The following is a 9,538-nucleotide window of genomic DNA, read 5'->3' as shown; positions in this document are numbered from 1 at the left end:
GGAGCTAATTCTGATTGACATGATGAAATGCAATATGAAATGTTAAATGACCTAAAATGAATGCATGAATGAGGAGGGTAAATTTGAGGTGCTACAGCTGCCCCTATTCAATCAACTGTGAACCTGAACGGATGAAAGCAGCGGCTATCAGACTTTCAAGGTAAATAGGGATTGAATACCAAAAGAACCGGAGAATTTGCACTCTGTAGGTGACGAATCAAGGAAAGCGGGGCCATTTACCGATGGCGGCTTCAAAACAAAATTGATATTTACCGATATCAAAGAAAGCGAGGTCATTTACCGATGGCGGCTTCAAAACAAATTTGATATTTAACGATATCAAAGAAAGCGAGGCCATTTACCGATGGCATCGTCAAAACAGATTTGATATTTACCGATATCAAGGAAAGCGAGGCCATTTACCGATGGCGGCGTCAAAACAGATTTGATATTTACCTATATCAAGGAAAGCGCTACAAGACCATACATTTACCGATGACTGGGAAGGAACTCGATGTTTACCACATCGAACAATGATGTTTATAAGTGAAACAAGACCAGACATTTACCGATGACTGGGAAGGAACTCGATGTTTACCGACATCGAACAAAGATGTTTACAGACACCAAGGAAAGAATACATTTATGAAACGAAACCATTTACCGATGGCGAAAATGAAATACTCGATATTTTCGGATAGCGAAAACACACAGTTATTTAAACGACAAAACCATTTACCGATGGTTAACAAGCGGCTGATGTTTACCGATATCGAACAATGATGTTTACCGACACCAAAAAAAGGAAAGGACACACACGGGTGTTGACAGAACGATTTTTTTTGTAGACACTGTAACACCCCGATAATAATAAAATAATTATTTGAATTGAGTTAATAATTTAATTATTAATTTAATTAAATAATTGGAAATTTTATTATTATTATTTTTGGATTATTATTATTGGAAAATATATATATGTTGGAATAAGGAAAAGTTCTCATTTTTTGGAAAAGCATTTCACGTGAAAACAGAACAGAGAAGTATCGTGAGAGAAAAGGGAAAAGGGCAGAGAAGAGGAGCTGAAGAGCAAAGGTTGGAGAACGAAAGCTTGAAGCTCAAAGATTTTGCCGGATTATTAAGGTAAGGGGGGTTTATCGTCGATTAATGGGTATTATGGGATAATATGTGATGGGTAGTGATAAGCCGTTAATTTGACCCTAATTGGGATTTGTAAATGTTGAAATGTTATTGGATGAACTGTGCTGGAAGTTGAAATTAAATCGGTATTTGTGTGAGTAATGTTTTCCCGATCGTATAGCTTTTTACGGAATCGGAATCGGAGGTCCGGAAGTCCTCCAACGGCGGAATTCTGCATTCTGCCGTGTGTTAGCGCAGGAATTGTTGTTTGGTCTGCGTTAACCGGTTAACCCAGGGTGTTAACCGGTTAACACTGTATTGAAATGTAAAAATATTGTTATTTTGCCTGCGTTAACCGGTTAACCCAGGGCGTTAACCGGTTAACACTGTTGCGTTTTGCCTGAAAATGCTGTTTCGTCCTGCGTTAACCGGTTAACCCAGGGTGTTAACCGGTTAACACTGTTGCAGAAGTGAAAAATTGTTGTTTTAATTGTTGTGTACCTATGTGAGGGTTGGCCTATGTTGCCTATGGTGTAATAGGGATTAATTCCCGCTGTTTTGAGCAGGAGATGTAATATTAGAATGTACTAATATTGTAGTGGTTGTTTGGCATAATCTGACATGCCTATGTGATGAGATATTGCTGATGTATAATGATGTATATGATGCGGTGAATGTATATATTATGCGTGGTGTTGTGAATGTATGCAGTTGTGAATAGACTATTCGATGGCTTAGAGTGTGAGCATGTGTCTGTTCTTGAGTTGTTGTTGATGTTGTATTGCTAGGTGATTAGCATGCGTAGTTTAGCCTTTGGGGCTGTAGCTGATTCCCATGGTGAGGAATTAGTGAGTTGTGAATTGTTGTTGATGTTGCATACTAGATGATTAGTGTGCATAGTCTAGCCTTTGGGGCTGTAGCTAATTCCCATGGTGAGGAATTAGTGAGTGAGTCATTAGATCTCAAATGAGTGGGACTAGTGAGCTTAGTAGCCGTATCTGGAGTTGATCGGTGAGCTTGAACTGTATGTTCAAGAAGAGTCGGTACCGCATATGTGGAGTCTCATTGCATAATGGATGCATAGTCTAGCCTTTAGGGCTGTAGCTAATTCCCATTGTGAGGAATTAGTGAGTAAATCATTGTGTTGGGTTGTTGGTGTTGAATATGGTTTGAGGACTATACATATGATATATATATTACTGTGAGTATGATGTTGGGGTTAATACTGCTGTTATTGAATGTGTTGTCTGATTTGGGTGAATTGATGCGTTATTTACTTAGCATTACATGTTGTTCTATAATGCTTATTATATTGATTGAGGAACTCACCCTTACAACTATTTTTCAGGTAACGAGCAGTGAGTTGAGTAGAAGCTAGTGCTATGGAGTCTAGTGTCGTCCTTAGTGGGTCATGCTCTGGTAGATGTAACATCGGGAGGGGATGTTTGACTATGTTTTAATTTAGTTGTGGATCAACTTTACATGTAATGTAGTACATGCTTTGAATGTTGATGTTTTGTATCCGCTGCGTATTATGCAACTGTTTTATTTGATAAATAAATGAGCATGACAGGATGTTTTGATAAATGTTTGTGAGATGATTGTGTGACACCCTTCGGGGCATAATTACTCTGATTAACATGTTATTATTTTAATTAAATCATTTGGGGTATTTAGAAGGGTGTTACATTAGTGGTATCAGAGCATAGTCGGTCGTGTCGAGTCGTAATTATTCTGTTCCCCCTGTACGGAATAGGTGTTGTGTAACCCTATCAGTACTTATTGTTTAGCTTGTTTGGGTTTTCAGAATAGAGATGGCTGGAAGAGGTAGAGACGATGCTGCGATTGCCGAGGCTCTGGGTATGCTAGCTGGAGTACTTGGAGGAAATCCGAATGTTGTGGGAATGGGAGCTGCTCGTCAACTGAGTGAGTTCCAGAAGAACAATCCTCCAATGTTCAAGGGAGCATACGATCCAGATGGTGCTCAGAAATGGTTGAAGGAGATTGAGAGAATCTTCCGAGTAACTGAGTGTGCTGATAACCAGAAGGTCAGGTTCGGTACACATATGCTGTCAGAAGAGGCTGATGATTGGTGGGTTGCTACCCGCACTGAGTTGGAATCTGCTGGGAATGCTGAGATCACTTGGGCGGTGTTCAGAGAGAGATTCCTGAGGAAGTATTTTCCAGAGGATGTCAGAGGAAAGAAAGAGATAGAATTTTTGGAATTGAAACAGGGTAACAGGTCTGTTACTGAGTATGCTGCTAAGTTCACAGAGCTGTCAAAGTATTATACTCCCTATACTGAGGCTGCTGGGGAATTTTCGAAGTGTGTGAAGTTTGAGAACGGGTTGCGTCCCGAGATCAAGCAGGCTATTGGGTATCAGCGGATTAGAGTGTTTTCTGATCTGGTTGACTGTTGCAGGATTTTTGAACAGGATTCCAAGGCCAGAGCTGAGAGCTATCAGCAGAGAGTTGATAGGAAAGGTAAGAATCAGATTGATCGTGGAAAACCGTATGCAGCTGGCAAAGGTTTTCAGAGGCATAGTGGGATGAAGAGGTCTAGTGGGGGAGACTCCAGTGCTCCTGTTAAGTGCTACAGATGTGGTCGGGCTGGACATCGTGTTCATGAGTGTACCAGTGCTGAGATGAAGTGTTTCAAGTGTGGAAAAGGCGGTCATTTGGCTGTAGAGTGCCGGTTGAAGACTGTGACCTGTTTCAACTGTGGAGAGTTGGGTCATATCAGTCCACAGTGTCCTAAGCCGAAGAAAGAGAATCAGTCAGGAGGCAAGGTTTTTGCTTTATCGGGTTCTGAGACTTCTGCAGATGATCGTTTGATCAGAGGTACGTGTTATATTAATGGCTTTCCTCTTGTAGCTATTATTGACACCGGTGCTACTCATTCCTTTATATCTTTGGATTGTGCTGTGAAACTTAAGTTAGAGATATCTGAGATGCTTGGAAGTATGGTGATTGATACTCCTGCGAAGGGTTCAGTGACTACTACTTCAGTTTGTTTGAATTGTCCTTTGAGTATTTTTGGTAGAGACTTTGGGATGGACCTTGTGTGCCTTCCACTAGTGCAGATTGACGTTATTCTGGGGATGAACTGGTTGGTGTTTAACCGAGTTTCTATCAACTGTTTTGATAAGACTGTGATATTTCCTGAGATGGAGGGAGGAAAGAGTTTGTTTCTATCAGCAAGGCAAGTGAATGAGGAAGTAGCTGGTGGGGCGGAGTTGTTTATGCTGTTAGCGACCTTGGAGGCTAAAGATAAACTGATGATTGGCGATCTAGCTGTGGTGTGTGATTTTCCTGATGTGTTTCCTGAAGAAGTGAATGAATTACCGCCAGAGCGTGAAGTTGAGTTCTCGATTGATTTGGTACCTGGTACTAGACCGATATCGATGGCTCCCTATCGTATGTCTGCTGTTGAGTTAACTGAATTGAAGAGTCAGCTGGAAGATCTGTTGGATAAGAAATTTATTCGTCCGAGTGTATCACCGTGGGGTGCACCAGTGTTGTTGGTTAAGAAGAAAGAAGGTACTATGAGGTTGTGTGTGGACTACAGGCAACTGAATAAAGTGACGATCAAGAATCGGTATCCTTTGCCGAGGATTGATGATTTGATGGATCAATTGGTTGGTGCGAGTGTGTTCAGCAAGATAGATTTGAGATCCGGGTATCATCAGATACGTGTGAAAACCGAGGATATTCAGAAGACTGCTTTCAGAACAAGGTATGGACATTATGAGTATTCTGTGATGCCTTTTGGTGTGACTAATGCGCCTGGTGTATTTATGGAGTATATGAATAGGATTTTCCATCCGTATCTAGATCAGTTTGTTGTGGTGTTTATCGATGACATTTTGGTGTATTCGAAATCTGAAGAAGAGCATGCTGAGCATTTGAGAGTGGTTTTAGGAGTTCTGCGGGAAAAGAAGCTATTTGCTAAACTCTCTAAGTGTGAATTTTGGTTAGAAGAAGTGAGTTTTCTGGGTCATGTGATTTCCAGAGGTGGTGTTGCTGTTGATCCTTCTAAGATAGAAGCGGTATCTAAGTGGGAAGCTCCTAAGTCTGTTGCTGAGATTCGAAGTTTCCTTGGTTTGGCTGGGTATTATAGGAAGTTCATTGAGGGATTTTCTAAGTTGGCGTTACCGTTGACGATGTTGACTAGAAAGGGGCAAGCGTTTGTTTGGGACTCGAAATGTGAAGAAGGTTTCCAAGAGTTAAAGAGAAGGTTAACTACTGCTCCTATTCTGATATTACCGAGTCCGTCGGAATCATTTGAGGTTTACTGTGATGCTTCGTTGTTGGGTTTGGGTGGTGTGTTGATGCAGAATAAGCAGGTTATAGCTTATGCTTCGAGACAGCTGAGGGTTCATGAAAGGAACTATCCGACACACGATTTAGAGTTGGCAGCTGTGGTATTTGTTCTGAAGTTATGGAGGCATTACTTGTATGGGTCAAGATTTGAAGTTTTCAGTGACCATAAGAGTTTAAAGTATTTGTTTGATCAGAAAGAGCTGAATATGAGACAGAGGAGATGGTTAGAATTTCTGAAGGATTATGATTTTGGTTTGAATTACCATCCGGGTAAAGCAAATGTAGTAGCTGATGCATTGAGTCGGAAATCATTGCATATGTCTATGTTAATGGTTAGAGAGTTGGATTTGATTGAGCAGTTTAGAGACTTGAGTTTGGTGTGTGAGAGTACTCACAATAGTGTTAAATTGGGAATGTTGAAGTTAACAAGTGGTATTCTGGATGAGATCAGAGAGGGTCAGAAATCCGATGTGTTTTTGGTTGATAAGTTGACTTTAGTGAATCAAGGCCAAGGTGGTGAATTCAGAGTTGATGAGAATGGTATTTTGAGGTTTGGTAGTCGGGTGTGTATTCCGAATGTTATTGAGCTTAAGAAGAGTATTCTTGAAGAAGGACATCGTAGTGGTTTGAGTATCCATCCTGGAGCTACGAAGATGTATCATGACTTGAAAAGATTATTTTGGTGGCCGGGAATGAAAAGAGAAATTGCAAGTTTTGTGTATTCCTGTTTGACTTGTCAGAAGTCGAAGATTGAGCATCAGAAGCCGTCTGGGCTAATGCAACCGTTGTCTATTCCAGAGTGGAAGTGGGACAGTATTAGTATGGATTTTGTTTCTGGTCTGCCGAGGACAAATAAGAATTTTGAGGCTATTTGGGTGATTGTTGATAGATTAACGAAGTCGGCTCATTTCATTCCGATTAGAATGGATTATCCGTTAGAGAGACTAGCCGAGTTGTATATTGAGAAGATTGTAAGCTTGCATGGTATTCCGTCGAGTATTGTTTCGGACAGAGATCCTAGATTTACATCGAAGTTTTGGGAAGGTTTGCAGAGGGCTTTAGGAACTAAGTTGAGATTGAGTTCTGCATATCATCCGCAGACTGATGGTCAGACTGAGAGGACTATTCAGTCACTAGAGGATCTTTTGAGAGCTTGTGTTTTGGAAAAAGGAGGTGCTTGGGATTGTTATTTGCCTTTGATTGAGTTTACCTACAACAATAGCTTTCATTCGAGCATTGGTATGGCACCGTTTGAAGCTTTGTATGGTAGGAGATGTCGGACACCTTTATGTTGGTATGAGTCCGGTGAGAGTGCTGTGATTGGACCGGAGATTGTTCAACAAACTACAGAAAAGATTAAGATGATTCAGGATAAGATGAGAATTGCTCAGAGTCGTCAGAAGAGTTATCATGATAAGAGGAGGAAGTCACTTGAGTTCCAAGAGGGAGATCATGTGTTTCTTCGTGTTACTCCGATAACTGGTGTTGGTCGAGCTTTGAAGTCGAAGAAGTTGACACCTCGATTTATTGGTCCTTATCAGATTTTGGAGAGGATAGGAGAGGTAGCCTATCGTATCGCTTTACCGCCGTCGCTTGCGAATTTGCATGAGGTTTTTCATGTGTCTCAGTTGAGGAGATACATTCATGATCCGTCGCATATAGTTCAAGTAGATGATGTACAGGTGAGAGATAACCTGACTGTTGAAACATCACCTATGAGGATAGAGGATCGAGAGTTGAAGCAGTTGCGGGGTAAAGAGATTGCCTTGGTGAAGGTAGCTTGGGGAGGACCAGCAGGTGGCAACGTGACTTGGGAACTGGAGAGTAAGATGAGGGAGTCTTATCCAGAGTTGTTCGCTTGAGGTATGTTTTCGAGGACGAAAACTCTTTTAGTGGGGGAGAGTTGTAACACCCCGATAATAATAAAATAATTATTTGAATTGAGTTAATAATTTAATTATTAATTTAATTAAATAATTGGAAATTTTATTATTATTATTTTTGGATTATTATTATTGGAAAATATATATATGTTGGAATAAGGAAAAGTTCTCATTTTTTGGAAAAGCATTTCACGTGAAAACAGAACAGAGAAGTATCGTGAGAGAAAAGGGAAAAGGGCAGAGAAGAGGAGCTGAAGAGCAAAGGTTGGAGAACGAAAGCTTGAAGCTCAAAGATTTTGCCGGATTATTAAGGTAAGGGGGGTTTATCGTCGATTAATGGGTATTATGGGATAATATGTGATGGGTAGTGATAAGCCGTTAATTTGACCCTAATTGGGATTTGTAAATGTTGAAATGTTATTGGATGAATTGTGCTGGAAGTTGAAATTAAATCGGTATTTGTGTGAGTAATGTTTTCCCGATCGTATAGCTTTTTACGGAATCGGAATCGGAGGTCCGGAAGTCCTCCAACGGCGGAATTCTGCATTCTGCCGTGTGTTAGCGCAGGAATTGTTGTTTGGTCTGCGTTAACCGGTTAACCCAGGGTGTTAACCGGTTAACACTGTATTGAAATGTAAAAATATTGTTATTTTGCCTGCGTTAACCGGTTAACCCAGGGCGTTAACCGGTTAACACTGTTGCGTTTTGCCTGAAAATGCTGTTTCGTCCTGCGTTAACCGGTTAACCCAGGGTGTTAACCGGTTAACACTGTTGCAGAAGTGAAAAATTGTTGTTTTAATTGTTGTGTACCTATGTGAGGGTTGGCCTATGTTGCCTATGGTGTAATAGGGATTAATTCCCGCTGTTTTGAGCAGGAGATGTAATATTAGAATGTACTAATATTGTAGTGGTTGTTTGGCATAATCTGACATGCCTATGTGATGAGATATTGCTGATGTATAATGATGTATATGATGCGGTGAATGTATATATTATGCGTGGTGTTGTGAATGTATGCAGTTGTGAATAGACTATTCGATGGCTTAGAGTGTGAGCATGTGTCTGTTCTTGAGTTGTTGTTGATGTTGTATTGCTAGGTGATTAGCATGCGTAGTTTAGCCTTTGGGGCTGTAGCTGATTCCCATGGTGAGGAATTAGTGAGTTGTGAATTGTTGTTGATGTTGCATACTAGATGATTAGTGTGCATAGTCTAGCCTTTGGGGCTGTAGCTAATTCCCATGGTGAGGAATTAGTGAGTGAGTCATTAGATCTCAAATGAGTGGGACTAGTGAGCTTAGTAGCCGTATCTGGAGTTGATCGGTGAGCTTGAACTGTATGTTCAAGAAGAGTCGGTACCGCATATGTGGAGTCTCATTGCATAATGGATGCATAGTCTAGCCTTTAGGGCTGTAGCTAATTCCCATTGTGAGGAATTAGTGAGTAAATCATTGTGTTGGGTTGTTGGTGTTGAATATGGTTTGAGGACTATACATATGATATATATATTACTGTGAGTATGATGTTGGGGTTAATACTGCTGTTATTGAATGTGTTGTCTGATTTGGGTGAATTGATGCGTTATTTACTTAGCATTACATGTTGTTCTATAATGCTTATTATATTGATTGAGGAACTCACCCTTACAACTATTTTTCAGGTAACGAGCAGTGAGTTGAGTAGAAGCTAGTGCTATGGAGTCTAGTGTCGTCCTTAGTGGGTCATGCTCTGGTAGATGTAACATCGGGAGGGGATGTTTGACTATGTTTTAATTTAGTTGTGGATCAACTTTACATGTAATGTAGTACATGCTTTGAATGTTGATGTTTTGTATCCGCTGCGTATTATGCAACTGTTTTATTTGATAAATAAATGAGCATGACAGGATGTTTTGATAAATGTTTGTGAGATGATTGTGTGACACCCTTCGGGGCATAATTACTCTGATTAACATGTTATTATTTTAATTAAATCATTTGGGGTATTTAGAAGGGTGTTACAGACACCATGAGAGGCATGCCATTTATTGATGGCCAACGATTGGAATTCGACGTTTATCGACATCGAAAGATGATGTTCGCCGACATCAAAGAAAAGCACAGACATTTACGGGGATCAACACGACACTTACCGGTATCGCAAGGATGATATTTACATATGAAACCCTAGCTCCCAAGATCTCTACACAACATCCA

Source organism: Lathyrus oleraceus, chromosome 3 (genome assembly GCF_024323335.1).
Source record: "Lathyrus oleraceus cultivar Zhongwan6 chromosome 3, CAAS_Psat_ZW6_1.0, whole genome shotgun sequence".
NCBI lineage: Eukaryota > Viridiplantae > Streptophyta > Magnoliopsida > Fabales > Fabaceae > Lathyrus > Lathyrus oleraceus.
This window is presented reverse-complemented; position numbering follows the sequence as displayed.